Source organism: Rhinoderma darwinii, chromosome 4 (assembly GCF_050947455.1).
Source record: "Rhinoderma darwinii isolate aRhiDar2 chromosome 4, aRhiDar2.hap1, whole genome shotgun sequence".
Taxonomy (NCBI): Eukaryota; Metazoa; Chordata; class Amphibia; order Anura; family Rhinodermatidae; genus Rhinoderma; species Rhinoderma darwinii.
Window position 1 is genome coordinate 384,192,463 of NC_134690.1, and position 16,584 is coordinate 384,209,046.

A 16,584-nucleotide genomic window follows, 5' to 3' on the forward strand; every position below is an offset into this window, starting at 1 on the left:
ACCAGCCTTGACCTCACTTGTACAACTATGCTTCTGCCTATTGATTCTGGTACCATGCTTAGTAAACCCTATCCACTAATTTGTCAGCTGTTGCTATTGCAGTCTATTTCGGGGATGCGACCTGAGAATTTCTTTCAGAAAGTTCATAAGAGCCCTGGTTTAGCCCTAATCCAAATTTAATAGTTATGTAGTGGGTCCATCCTGTCCGTTGGCCCATACCTGACAATGACACTGATTTCGAAGGGATATGCTGACAGTGGGACTATTTTAAAGGCCCTTTTACATAGGCCAATTATTGTGCATGTGAATGCTCGTTCCCGATCCTTTTCCTGTATAAAGAGGGCAATGATCAACCAATGAACGAGCAAACGCTCGTTCATTGGCTTATCGGATAGGTTATGCAGCAGAAAAAAATAAATAAATATATATATATCATTATTATTATTGTCGGCAGCACATCTCCATGTGTAAACAGGGAGATGTGCTGCCTACATGATAGTAGTGTATGAGGACGAGCGATCATAGTAATGATCACTTGTCCCTAAACATACCTCCTTGTGAAAGTAGCAAATGAGTGCCGATCAACGAGCTGTCTCTTTGATCGGTGCTCATTTACATTGCCCATGTCGGGCCATATAAGAGGACCATAACAGCTAGAGAAAACATGGATTCTATTGTTTTCCCTGACAAAAAAAGTAGTGCTCTATAGAAATAATATGGTTATCATGATTCTGTTTATCTATGTCTTCTCTATTTTGCTATCAGTGTGTATCTGTGATGTATTTTTTGTGCTTTTGTTTATTCACCCGTCTTATTATGCTGACAGCGCTAATAATAATTATAATAATATTGTCTAACATTCCATCAGACCTCCTATTTTTAAACAAGATGAAACACTTCCCATGCTGCACCCTATCCAAAGAATGTATTCCCAACAACCTTCAAACCTCAGGCCTTGAAACACACCCTTAAAACTCCACATTTCGAGGAACTTTACCCAGTGTCATCATTATTATGCAAAACCAACACCCAGGGCTAAACATCATCCATTGTTTATGTATAAGAAGTCAGACATTTTAGTGATTAGACCAGCTGCAGCTCTTTGTAAGGAAAAGCTGAAGGTTTTATTAGGTTGTGTTAATAAACATTCGAAAAGTTCAAGGTCATCTTTGGGGTTGCTTATGTTGATAATGCCCTATTAGGGCATTTGGATGTTATAGTGGGAGTCCCAAGCTCGAGACACTCCTCGAGAGCCACACCACCACTGATGGACATGACCCATCCATGTATTACTTTTTCAGTAATGCCTTTGAATGGCTGGTATGTAATACTACATTTCTCCTGCAGTGGCCACTGCAGGAAAAATGCATAGGCTGCGCCAGCTTCATCCATCCATAACAGCTGATTGCCGGGGTTTCTGAAGCCGTACTTGCGGTGATCCGCTGCTCAACAGGTCAACTTCAAATAAGAAAAAGGGTTGTCAAGAGGAGACAATCCCTTAATACATCTTATTTGTGCTGTGCCCATATAAATATATTGAACATATGGAGTATAAAATAGAAATGAGAGGAAAATTAGAAATCCACAGTGGAAATGCTTTAAACTAATGGACAAAGAAATATCCAGAATCGAAAATACCTTTAGCTGTTTCTCTATTGACATTACATACATTACATCTTGATGGAAGGTCAATGATAAAATTACTAAAATATTGAATTTCACATAAGATGATTTACATAAATATATCTTAGAATTATCCAGCGTTATAGTATTTCCTGCGGCTGTTTATGGATTTGAAAGCTGCACAATAAAGAATCTGGACATGAAATGTATTGATGCCTTTGAACATTGAAGTGGAACCAAGACCAAATAACGCCTTATTCTTCACTTGAAGCAAAAAGCTTATTGTGGACATATCAGACCCAGGTCATTAATAATAAACCAACTTGGAAGAGTTGAAGGCACAAGAGAAAGAGGACAAACAGCAATAAGCCGCCATACACATAAGATTGTCAGTGGATCCCGCTACAGCACCTCCATTCCATTTCATGCACATTTAAAGTGTATCTAACTTTTCAGGCGACTTTTCAGAATAAGCTGTCATATGGGTGTACATGAAGACTAACACTATTTCTGGCCATTATATGACTTGTACTCTGCATTATTTAGCAGTTTTCACCTCTGCAGGCTCTCTCTCTCATTCTCTCTTGTCTCTGATCTAGTGGGCAGAGCCACAGCACACATAGAAGAGGAGAATTCTGCTCTCCTATCTCCATCTATCACAAATATAGAAGCTGCAGCAGCATGGAGTATATTATACATCAGTAAGGAGCAGTGTATCTGAGAATCCAGCACTGGGGTGACATAGAAATCTTACCAGCAGCCTGTGTCTTTCTCACTCTGCTCCTGCTCCCTCCTCCTGCTTCTCCTCCCCTGTCTATAGACCTGTATGCAGCGTGTCTGTGTCTTTCTTTCTCTCTCTGTTTCCTCCTCCTTTCCCCCATCCCCTCACCATAGACTTGTATGGGCTAGCAGTAAAGAGACACACCCCATGTTCTGCAGTCCGTTAATTCTTATCTGTAACTATGGAGAGACTTGCTTGACAACTGGGGGTGGACAGCAGCTTTAAGGAAGGGAGACACCTAGTGGCAGTAACTTCACATAGAATTTGCGTGGATAAAACAACAACATTTTAACAGTAAGTAAATTACAAAGTTGATCTATATCAGGTATTCTATTAGATAAGAATGTTGTTTGAAAAGTTAGTGTCCATTTAACAGTATACTATAGAGTTGTGTATTATACTTTTTATTGTCTTTGGCTCTTTTTCGTAACCGTTTTTAATTTTTTTTGATGAGTCACGGTGGGTCTTTTTTTTCCAAATAAAGAATAAAATGATCTTGGGAAAACAGAACTAAAAGAGAGTATGACACAGTCATTTATCACAATCACAGTACTCTTCCCTTCCCTGTCTCCGTTTCCTGGCACATGTTAACCTGACTGTATTTTTTCTGCATACCACGGCTACTTTCTAATGGCTTTGAATGATACTGCTGTATTTAGCAATGGTGTTAATGGTGAAGAGAAAATATAAGCATAAATATAAGCCTGATTTTGAGCACTCAACTGATTTAATCTAAGCTGTTCTGTGCAGTTCATAATCCCTCCTTTCATGTTTGCCCTTTCCCCATGGGTCATCTGAACAGAAACCCCATCCCTGATGCATCAATTTATAAAAGTTGCTGAGGCTGTGATTGTGCCTGGCAGCATCAGACGAATTGGGATGGCACTTATGTAGATTGTAACCTGTTTGACTGCAGGAACAAGTGAAGCTCATATACGTCTAGGTGCTTATTATGTAACAAATGCCATAATGGGGAAAAAAAAGTATATTGGCTGGTCTATTGTTCAAAATCAAAAACATCTACTCTTTGCCCCCACATCTTTTGTATGTTTTAGACCTTCTTTTATATCTTGTACATCTATATTTTTATTATTTTTCTCTTGCATTAATGAAAATATTCAAGATAATAATTAAATATGCTAGTAGTAGTAGTAGAGTTTACAGTATATTATAGTATTAATTATGTTTGACAAGTATTTTAACATTTAACACAGTTATTAACATAGACATCAACCGAGGGGTGCAACTATCAAGGGTGTCGCCCAAAGGTACCTCTGCTGCATAAGAAGACACCAGTATATACATGACACATGGTAGGTGGGGGGCCCTTTTGTAAACTTTGCATTGAGGCCCGGGAGCTGCAAGTTACGCCTTTATATTTACTGCTCAGGTGAAAACAATATTCACTAATACTCTGGAGTGAGTCCATGGGAGTGTTAGAGGAGAAGCATTATTTCTGATCATTTAGGCCGGGTTCTCACGTTGGGGTTTAAATACGTTTTTTCTGTTTTTTTATCTGAAAATCACGGCGAAATGGCACAGTTTTGCCACGATTTGCGGAAAAAAACACATTTAAACCCAGCCTAAAAGGGAAGCTTGCATCTCACCTGCTATGCAAGTCACCAAGCATGGCAAACATATACAGTACTGGGGAAAATGAGACTAAGGGCTTATACACACATGTACTGTACTAGGGATCCAAGTTGTATATATCCGTAATATGGAAATCTATATATTGTACCTCCATATGCCTCTGATTTCATACGACATAGTTTCATAGTTACATAGTTAGTACATTCGAAAAGAGACACGTCCATCAAGTTCAGCCAGAGGATGGGTGAGGGAATGGGTAGGGACACATTTTTTTGTTTCCCCCTATTTGTCCATGTGAAAGCAAAATATAAAAGCATACAAAGTTGTTTTTGTAACACGTCCCATTCGGTGCCGTTTTACATAAATATCTTACCCTAACATTATTTCTAGGGTACAATACGGAGGCCCATAAAGTGGCGCACATAGTCCCTTTGGCTCCATTATATGGAGCCATAGGGACTGTGTGTGCCTCTGTAAAGGCTCTGCGCACATGTGCATTATGCAGAGACTCAAGAAAATCCCCTTTAAAAGTGCTGTTCCCTCTAGACAACCACTCACTATGAAGACCTGACCGTGATGACCCACTGCTGTACTCACTCAGGTCACTCAATCATCAGTGAGAAAAGCAGCTTCTGTTTTACCATTTTACATGTAGTGACATGCAAGCTAACAGATGACAGTCAGTGGTTTCTGATTAAGGACCCCCCAAAACACCATGTAACCTATTAGGGTATTTGGAAAGGGGTTGTCTAAAGAGTTCAATCTTTCTAAGTGTAACTAAACTTTTTAAAAACGTTTGATATGTCATAGTGACACGTCAGAAGTTATTATCGGTGGGGGACCGAGCACTGAGACCTGCACCGATCGCTAAAACGAAGCAGCAGAAGGGCTCAAGTGATCGCTGAGCCGCTTAGTTTCTGATTGGCTTTCCTCGGAAAGCCGAGCGAGCGATATACTAATTCATAAACTTTCTATTGAGCACGTACACCGCTCACTTGGCTTTCTGAGGAAACCCGGTCAGAAATAAAAACAGCACAGCGCTCACCCGAGCGCTTCTGCCCCTTAGTTTTAGCAATCGATGGCAGTCTCTGTGCTCGGACAGGCATTAAGCAATTTAAAACAATCAAATTTAAAATTACATTTGCATATTTTTGAAATCATATCTTAAGAACTCAAATATTGTCTCTAAATTTTCCTTCGAATTTATTATAGGCAATAGTTATGATTACCACAGGATCAGACGACATAAGGTTTCTCTGTAGTCTGGAACTGTGGAGCTGCATAGGCCTGCATAGAAACAGTAGATACAAAATGGTAGGATTTTTTTAAATCAAAATTATTTGCAAAGTTGCTTCTATTTTTAATTTAGATGCATTGGAGCAATAAAAAAATCTTTTCAAAGTGTTCAAAACCTTTAATTTTCTTTGGCCATTTGTAATTTTCTTAGCTTAAGGCCTCATGCACACGACCACATTGGTTTTGTGGTCTGCAAAAAAACTTGTGCATCCGTGTGTCATCCGGACTGACGGATCCACAACAATTCACCAGTATTGGTGAATCCGCAACTGTGGACCGTAAAATGACTTGTCCTGAGTTTTTGTGGTCCGTGTAATCACGGTCTTGTGCATGGGGCCATAAAAAAGAATGGGTCCGTAATTTATTCGCAAAAATGTGGATAAATTACGGATGCAAAAATACGGTCATGTGCAAGAGGCCTTCCTGAGAAAATAACTACGCAGGGTCTAGGTTCAAAAGTGCATACCTCCCAGAATTTGAATCCCAAATTGCAGGACATTTAAGCCCCACGCCCGTTCTGACAAAGGACGCTCCCAATTCTGCCAAGAAATGTCCCTTCATATGCAAATGTATGATTGTAACACTGTTGCTTTAGGTCCAATATTCTGTGATGATTAATTTTGTAGTATACAGTACCTTAATAGTGGTTAGAGCACCATTTTACTGATACAGATCTCCAAATCCCTTGCATAGACAAAGTGGGCAATTTATTTGGACTGGTGCCTCTTGATAAATGTATCGCATCTTTCAGCCAAATTGTGGTGCACCGGCCTTGGCCGTGCGCCATCCATTCCCCCCTTCCCGTCAAACATAAATTAAAAAAGAAATATACTCACCGCTCCACTTGGCTTCTCCCCACCGGGTCCTCTCAGGCTCCCTCAGCGGGCTGTGTCTCATTCAAGGTCCTGACGCTTCTCAGCACCAGGACCTTGTAGGAGCTGCAATTTGCTGAGGGAACCTAAGGGGACTTGAGGGGAGAAAAGAGGAGAGATGAGGTGAGCATACATTTTTTTAAATTGTCCATTGGGGGTAGTCTTATAGGGGTAACCCAATCTGGGTGGGCAAGGCATGGGTCTCTACTGTGCTACACCAAACAGAGTGAAAACCACAGTTTAAACCAAAATTCCTATTATTATAAGCAGGATCTTGTGCTAAGAGATGCAGATCACACAATGTAATTCTTTACAATGTTACAGCTGGACTAACACAAATGGTCACATCTTGCCCAATATAAAAGACAAAACTTTTGCGCTCGGAATCTGGCACAGCTTCAGTTCGGCTGAAACACAGAGTAGAAGTGACAGGGAGCAATTTATCAATCTTAGGCTGAATCTCTCACTATATCACTGTTGTTTTTTCCATGTTTAGGACTAGGAGCTGACGGGAGGTCTAACAGTTGTTATAAATTCTAGAATTATAATTTGACAACAAACGGGATCCTTAAGTCAATATTTGCACTGCAGAGAGGGTTTAGTTGTGTTTGTGTCACCCATTCAAGCTATGGATCATTGCTGCGCAAAAGTCACACAGCAATGTAAATCCCCTTGTTCTTTCTTATTGAGGTTACTATTTCCAGTCCACTTCAGCCGTCACTCAGTGTGTGATCCCTTTGAAAGGAACAAGTAAGCCAGATGGGCCGCTCAATAGCCGGGACACCTGAAGCCATAACAGTGTAGTGATGCAAACTAATTCTGCTTGCAAAAGAATTAGCCTTCATTAGGCACTAATGCCCGTTTTTGCTCCGTGTGGGATTTAACAATGCTCATCCTTTTATTGCACACACTGGCAAAATGTATTGGTGCTATGTGGGATGGAAAATGCCACGGCCACTTTCGTAGAATTGTCTACTTGCTGCTTGATAAAATCTGTGTCTTGATATTTGATGTTTTTTTCATCCCATAATGCGGGCGCCAGAATTTATTTACTTTTTAGATTCAGTAGGGCAAAATGAATTACTTATTATAGCTGTAGCAAAGCTGAATTTGCAATTTAACAATGTCCCTTGCGCATTGTGATAACTACTGTCTGAGTATTAATAATGTAGAAGAGCCAAATAACAAACTCAGCCCTACTGCATCCGCAAACTTACCCTCTGATGCATCTTAGCAGCACAGACTTTGTTTATTTTTACCAATTTTTTTTGCTGCTTTTGTTTTTGTTTTTTTTGTTTTATTGGGTAAAATATTTTGTTCCATTTTGTGTCCAAGAAAATTACCAGCCTATTTATACCCCAGAAGTTGAATAAATAATGACACAAATAGAAACATAAATATAAATGATAGGATATTTTTTTTAGCATCCATGTAAAAGTACAGCATTATGGGCAGCGTAAAACAAAGAAAAAACAAACAAAAATACCCCTAAGGACTCACTTAGACAGCGATAATGTGACCACATTTTAGTGTCCGTATTACGGTCACAGTTCCCGGAACCCCCGCTGTTCAAGTGAACCAAATTTAGATTCTATGGTGATGCAAATGTGGATGCTTGAACGGCGTGTCCTACGGTTGTAATATGAACACTTAAATTAATCAGCATTATGGTCGTCTTAATGAGGACTAAAAAATAATTTAATTCAAACATCTCTTCACCAGGAGTTCTGCATTCCCATAGATTACTATGTGAGAGTAACAAAGTAAAGTTGAAAAAAAAAGTCTATAGATTTTAAATCTTTTATCCAACAATGTTGATCCAGAGGAAGGCAAAAAACGGTGTAAGGTATTTGCCAATTGGCTCATATTAGCTTGAAAAAAAATTCCTAATGGACACTATATTGCCAAAGGATGTGGACACCAATCCTAATTATTGAGTTCAGGTGTTTCAGCCACACCCAATGCAAACAGGTACAGAAAATCAAGCACACAACCATGCAGTCTCCATAGACAATCATTGGTAGTGGCATGGGTTGCACTGAAGAGCTCAGTCAATAAAAACATGGCACTGACATAGGATGCCAACTTTTCCACAAGCAAGTTTGTGAAATTTCTGATCTGCTAGATATTCCCGGTCACCTGTAAGTGCTTTTATTGTGATGTGGAAGCGTCTAGGAGTAACAACAGCTCAGCCACAAAGCGGTAGACCATGCAAATTCACAAAGAAGCCTCGAGTGCTAAAGTGCATGGTGAATAAATATCTCTAATCCTCTGTTGCATCTCTCACTACAGTGTCTTAGACTCCCTCTGGAAGTGACATCAGCACAAGAACTGCCCAGAGAAAGCTACGTACCAAAACGCATAGTGCCTACTGTACAATTTGGTGGAGGAGGGATAACGGTTTGGGACTATTTTTCAGGTTAGGCCCTTATATCCAGTTAATGTTAATGGTACAGCATACAAAGACATTTTAGATAATTACATGCTACCAACGTTGTGGTAACAGTTTGGGGTTTGGCCCTTTTTATCTCCAGCATGACTGTGCCCCAGTGCACACAGCAAGGTCCATAAAGACATGGTCTGATGAGTTTGGTGTGGAGGAACTCGAGTGACCTCAACCCCATCCCCATCCTTTGGAACGCCTGAGATTTAGTCCTTCTCATCCAGCATCAGTGTCTGACCTAACAAATGCTCTTTTGGCTTGATGGGCACAAATTCCCACAGACACACTCCAAAATCTTGTAGAAAGCCTTCCCAGAAGAACGGCGACTGTTATAACTGCAAAGGGGGGACTAAGTCCATATTTGTGCCCATAGTTTTGGAATGGCATATCTAACAAGCTCATATAGGTGTGATGGTCAGGTGTCCACATACTTTGGCCAGAAAGTGTATATGTAGGGAAAGTGACAAACCATTTGAGCACCACAAAAAGGCATCTCTATGAGTTGTCACCTTTGATGCTTGTTCTACGCTCATAATAGTTCAACATGAACACTTTTATTGGGGAAAACTAGTTATTCCAAAACTCACCAGGCTTTGAGCTTGATTATATATTAGATTGTCAGGTGTCTAGGTTAGAATGGCTTGTGGGAACAGCACAGAAATATTATTATTTAGTATTCTCTTTGCTTTTTGGACAACCCTTCCAGAGTTTTACATAAAAATAAGGGAATGTAGGGTAGAAACAAAGATTCTCTTTACTTTGCTACTTTTTGTAATCTACTTTGTTTGAGCAGCTGAGAAGTGGGCGAAGGTAAGTAACAACAAATACTGTCTCCAGATATATGTTGGCCCATGGACGTCAGGATCTCAGTTGGCACCCTGTCTCCCTTACTCTCGGCTTGACAAGCAGTGGGCCCAGGTTTGCCTTGTGGTGAAGCCAGCCCTTGTGACAACTGTTTTGAGTATATTTCTGGCGCAGGACCATAGTTCTCATTTATAAGTCTTATTCAGCCATTGGTTTGACAAATGAAGCTAAACACTTTTACTGCACCAGCATTAATGTCATACCCCATCGGGACAAATCCTGTCTATACACCCTATTAAAGCATATGGACATCATGGGGGGATCCCCTCTTCTACTGGCTAGAGTGTAAAGCTGCAGTAAAGAGCAGCTCCCACTTTCGAGGACTTGGCAAGACCAGTCCGCAAGATCACTAGGACTACACTGACCATCATAGTGTGGGAAGAACCTCCTTCCTATGTTGTATATTTTCATTGTGGTGCTCGAACATTAGGACAACCCTTGTCCATATGATCTACAAATTTATTGATGACTCCCCCCTATGAGTCAGAGCAGGGAGCTGTTACCAACCAGCATCTGACTCCAACCATCCATGTTTTACCTGTACCGACATTCACCTGAATGGCTACCATGTAATACCATATTTCCTGCTGCAGGGAAATGTTTGGCTGGCCATGGCTTCCTTCGGCAGAATATTTTCCATGGGTCTCAAGAGATGATCGCCACAACAGTTCTCATGTTTTAGATATTTTTCTTAATCTTTATAGAAGGTTTTCCAAAAGCAGAAAGCTCCTCTTTGTTGTTAGCCTGATTTTGTCATATAACATTCCTGCATATGAAGAGTAAATGTTACAGCTCTGTATGACAGCATTGCTATGAATGTAGCTGGGTGTTCCTATCACAACAAGGATCTGACAATACAATGCGTACCTCTGTGGACAAGGCTAAAGCTTTATTGAAGGTTTATAAAACAAGCACAGAGCTATTTACTGAAATCTCCTTACTATAATGTCCCTTTGCTTTCAGCAGGGTTTTGTTTCTCTTAGTTCACCCTTGTTCTAATTTGGCAGCATTTAATAAAAGGCGCCTTTAGAAAACTACTTTATACATGGAGATTTCTTCACCAGAACTGTATTTGTTTTGATGCATTGTGGACGATTTTAAAGGGAATGTATCATCAGAAAATTAGAGGTTTATGTTAAAAACATTATTTCTTAAACATTGGTGTTTTTTTTATAAGACTATTCAAATGCAAATAATCTTGAAATATTGCTATTTGAACACTGACCACTCGATTAGTCACAATAGGCTGAAGCTTCGTGTTTTCTGCACCTCACTTGCCAGCTTTGATGTGTAGATTGGGACAGTTTGAGCAAAGTCATCTCATTATCCTTAGGGTCGGAGAATTTAATGACCGCTCTATTATAATGCTGAATTCTTAGATATTGTGGCAGGATAGCAACACTATAGAGTATATACACAGATAAGGCGGCTCTTCTGTCACTCCCTGGTCTCTAGGGGAGGGGGATATACTCTATCTCTTTCTAGAAACTGTAATAGTCTCTTAGATTTCCCTGTTAATTAACTTCCATTCTTTGCAGCTGTCATATAGCACACACACTCTGCTGCACTGTCTATACCAGGGGTCTCAAATATGCGGCCCGCGGGCCACATGCTGCCCCTGAGGCTGTCATCTGCGGCCCGGGGAACACAGAGCCGCTAGTATAAGCTCTGCTCTGGAACTCTGTGGAATTCCCTTACATCGCTGTCCATATATGGACAGCGATGTCTGGGGCTTCCCCAGAGCCGGAGTCCCGGGCAGAGTCCTAGAAGACCTCAGAGTGGCATACATGAGTTTTCAGGGCAATCGGGGCACTTTCAATTTTCACCGATTTTATTTGGATCAAATTGTTTCTGACAGTAGAATTGGACCCCTAAAATGAATTTTGGGGAATTTGCACATCTCTGGTAACAATGAATGAATTAAAAAAAAATAAAAATTCAAATGATGGCACAACAGGTTTTTACACAGTATTCTAGAATTTAAGAAAGGTAGTAAAAGCTATTTTTCCATTTCTGTTTAACGCAGAACAAATTTATTTAATGTAAAATGTTATTTAAAGGAACACTGTATGCCTTTCACTTGGCATAAGCCAGTTTTTCCTGGAGTGTTTATTTAACGGACCTGTTGCATGTATATTATGGAAATGCTATACAGTTAGGTCCAGAATTATTTGGACAGTGACACAATCTTCATGATTTGGGCTCTGCTGCCACCACATTGGATTTGAAATGAAACAACTGAGATGAAATTGAAGTTTAGACTTTCAGGTTTAATTCAAGGGGTTGAACAAAAATATCCTGTGAAACGTTTAGGAATTGCAACCATTTTTCTACACAGCCTCCTCATTTCAGGGGCTCAAAAGTAATTGGACAAATTAACATTACCATAAATAAAATGTTGTTTTTTTTCAATACTTTGTAGAGAATCTTTTGCAGGCAATGACGGCCTGAGGTCTGGAACCCATGGACATCACTAAACGCTGGGTTTCCTCCTTTGTGATGCTTTGCCCGGCCTTTACTGCCGCTGTCTTCAGTTGTTGCTTGTTTGTGGGTCTTTCTGCCTTAAGTTTTGTCTTAAGCAAGTGAAATGCAGCATAGATCGGGTTGAGATCTGGTGATTGACTTGGAAATTTCAGAATATTCCACTTCTTTGTCTTAAAACACTCCTGGGTTGCTATCCCTGAAAACTTCAGAATTCATCCGGCTGCTTCTGTCTTCAGTCACATCATCAACAAACACTAGTGACCCAGTACCTTTGGCAGCCATGCATGCCCATGTCATCACACTGCCCCCACCATGCCATCACACTGCCTCCACCATGCCATCACACTGCCCCCACCATGCCATCACACTACCCCCCCACCATGCCATCACACTGCCTCCACCATGCCATCACAATGCGCCCACCATGTTTTACAGAGGATGTTGTGTGCTTTGAAATCATGAGCCGTTCCAAGCCTTCTCCATACTTTCTTCCTCCCATCATTCTGGTACAGGTTGATCTTAGTTTCATGCTGTTCCAGAACTGGGCGGCTTCTTTAGATGTTGTTTGGCAAAGTCGAATCTGGCCTTTCTATTTTTGAGGCTGATTAATGGTTTGCACCTTGCAGTGAACCCTCTGTATTTGCTCTCATGAAGTCTTCTCTTTATGGTAGACTTAGATACTGATACAGCTACATATTAAAGAGCTGTCATTCATAAACCCTTCCTCAAATTAGGATGTGAATACCCTCAAATTAAAGCTGAGAGTCTGCACTTTAAGCCCATATTTATATAACTGTATATTCAATATGTTTTGGTAAACCGCTAAAATGCCAAAACTTGTATCTGTCCAAATAATTCTGGACCTAACTGTACAGCAATGACCCATTTACAGCAATGACCTAATGTGCTTTTAATACCCAAATTTCTCCATTTGGGAATACTCCCCAGAGTCATCAGTTTCCTTTTAGCCCTGTATGTTCCCAATAAGGAGTGGATGGGGAGCTGTTGTCATTAGCACATCAAGATAGGACATCGCCTCTCACTAGTTAGGAAATGCCGGTACTGTATTTCTGAACATATGATCTAATATCCCTATGTCTGTCACACATATACAGGAACTCAGGGCCGCGGTATTGTTTGTTAGGTCCGCATTCTCTATGCCCACAAGAACTTGAAAAATTGGCCTAATAGTAGTATTGTCAAACAAATAACACCACAAAGCCTTCAAATAATAGTGCCGTACGCAATGGCGGGACATAACTTTAGGGGATTCAGAGGTTACAGCTGACCCCGATTGCTCATCCCCATACATTATTATCATGTCGGCAGCGCGTCTCCCTGTTTACACAGGGAGATGTGCTGCTGGCAACGATAATATTTTACTACGATACAATCAGCAGATTATCATGCGTTTGCTCGTTCATCTGCTGATCCCTACCCTGTTTCCACAGGGCCATTATCGGCAACGATGCCTTCTATGAACAATCATTTGCCCGATAATTGCCCAGTGTAAACCCCCTTAAGACTACTAATCGTCATCACCTTCTGTAAATAATTTGCAATGGTCTAAATCTTTCTGCTAACTTACAATAGCGGTTTATGTGTAGGCCACTGTCATTGTATGATTTAATTTGTGACCACCTACATTTCCTGGAGTATCATAACTATATTATCATAATTAACCACGATGAAGCCTTTGTTCTTTCTTGTTTTCATGTGATATCATAATCTAATCTAGCAATTCTATTTCTTCAAACAACAAAACTAACATTGTGCTGTTTAGGACGGATAGTAATATACTGTATATGTTTCATCAGCCTGGGAGTTCTAATGAGGATATGTTTCTTGTTTGTTAGCATCCTCTGGCAATGTTACAAATGCGCAATAAAACTAGATTTTGTTATAAGATTAGGCTCCTTTCTCATTATCCTCTTCCAGTTTTGAGGAATGATTTCACTTCGGGGGTATTTCATATAAATGTCTTTTTTAACCCCTACCCGCACCAGGACGTAACTGTTACTGAGTTAATCCCGGTGCACACTGTCGGCGACAGTGTACACCGGGAACCAGGAGGTCAGCTGTCGCCGACAGCTGACACTCCCCTCTTGCCGGCCAGCGGTCCTTTGCCGCTGATTTCGGCGCATTAACCCCTTAAATTCGGCGATCGGGTGCAATCGCCGAATTTTAGGGGTTTCTAACATATCGGCAGACCCCCGTCCGAAATCGCGGGGTCTGCCGATAGTTAGTATGGCAAACGGAAGCCAAACAATGGCTTCCGGGTCTGCCATGGACAGAAGCCCATCAGGACCAACCTTCGGCTGGTCCTGATAGGCTTCCTGTCAGAGTGACAGAAAGTCACTGTGCCGTTCCCGATGCACACTGTCGGCGACAGTGTGCATCGGGAACTTGGAGATCAGCTGTCCCCGACAGCTGACACTCTCCAGTGTTGCCGATCAGCGGCTCATCGCCGCTGATTTCGGCAATTAACCCGTTACATGCGGGGCTCGATTGCGATCTCCGCATGTAGCGGGTTTGTAGCGCATCAGCAGCCCCCATGCAATCGTGGGGGCTTCTGATGCTTGTGATGGCACCCGGGGGCCAGACAACGGCCCCCAGGTCTGCCATGTATGTCAGCCTATGAGGATCAGCCTCTGCTGATCTTCGTAGACCAACTGTCAGAGTGACTGTGACGTCACACTGACAGTTGGAATACATTACACTACCTAGGTAGTGTAATGTATTCTAGCAGCGATCAGAGCTGCAGGTCAAAAAAAGAAAGTGTAAAAAGTAAAAGAAAAGTTAATAAACAAAAATATAAAGTGTAAAAAGTAAAAAAAAGTTAATAAAAATGTTTTATAAAAGTGTAAAAATAAAAGGTTTTGTTTTCCTATAATAAGTCATTTATTATAAGGAAAAAATGAAAACGTTAAAAAAAAGTACACATATTTGGTATCGCCGCGTTCGTAACGACCCAATCTATGAAACTATAATGTTAATTTTTCCGCACGGTAAACGCCGCAAACAAAATAAACGGAAAACTGTCAGCATCGCTATTTTTTGGTCACCACCCCTCCCAAGATATAGAATAAAAAGTGATCAAAAAGTCGCATTTACCCCAAAATGGTACCAATAAAAACTACAACCCGTCCCGCAAAAAACAAGACCTCCCACAGCTTTTTTGACGAAAAAATAAAAAAGTTACGGCTCAGAATAGCGTGTCTCAGAAAATATATTATTTTATAGAAACTTAATTTTATTGTGCAAACGCTGCAAAACTTAAAAAAAACTATACACATATGGTATCGGCGTAATCGTACCAACCGGCAGAATAAATTAAAACTTAATTTATTGCGCACGGTGAACGCTGTAATAAATAAAGAATTTAAAGCGCCAAAATCGCCGTTTTTTGGTCACCCTAGCTCTAAAAAAGATCCTGAGGGGCCAAAATGCTCACTATACCACTAGAAAAATTCCTTGAGGGGTGTAGATTCCAAAATGGGGTCACTTTTGGCGGGTTTCCACTGTTTTGGTCCCTCCGGGGCGTTGCAAACCCGACATGGCACTGAAAACCAATCCAGCAAAATCTGCACTCCAAAATCCAAAAGGCGCTCCCTTCCTTCTGAGCCCTGCTGTGGGTCCAAACATCAGTTTACGACCACATATGGGGTATTGCCGTAATCGGGAGAAATTGCTTTACAAATTTTGGGGTGCTTTTTCTCCTTTATTCCTTGTAAAAATGAAAAAATTCTATGTTTCCACAGAAAAATAGGTGATTTTCATCTTCACAGACTAATTCCACTAAATTCTGCAAAAAAACTGTGGGGTTAATATGCTATCTATACCCCTAGAAAAATGCCTTGAGGGGTGTAGTTTCCAAAATGGGGTCACTTTGGAGGGGTTTCGGCTGTTTAGGTACCACAAGACCGCCTCAAACCTGACATGGTGCCTAAAATATATTCCTAAAAAAAGGAGGCCCCGAAATCAACTAGCTGCTCCTTTGCTTCTGAGGCCTGTGTTTCAGTCCATTAGGACACTAGGGCCACATGTTGGATATTTCTAAAATTTGCAGAATCTGGGCAATAAATATTGAGTTGCGTTTCCCTGGTAAAACCTTCTGTGTTACAGATTTTTTTTATTACAAATGAATTTCGGCAAAAAAAATGAAATTTGTAAATTTCACCTCTACTTTGCCTTAATTCCTGTGAAACGCCTAAAGGGTTAAAATATTTTCTGAATGTGGTTTGAATACCTTGAGGGGTGCAGTTTTCAAAATGGGGTGATTTATGGGGACTTTCTAATATATAAGGCCCTCAAAGCCACTTCAGAACTGAACTGGTCCCTGAAAAAATAGCCTTTTGAAATTTTATTGAAAATATGAGAAATTGCTGCTAAAGTTCTAAGCCTTGTGAGGTCATAGAAAAATAAAATTACGTGAAAAAAAATGATGCAAACATAAAGTAGACATATAGGGGATGTTAACTAGTAACTATTTTGTGTGGTATTACTATCTGTTTCACAAGCAAATACATTTAAATTTAGAAAAATGCTAATTTTTGCAAATTTTTGCTAAAATTTGAAGTTTTTCACAAATAAATATTGAATTTATCGACCAAATTTTTTCACTAACA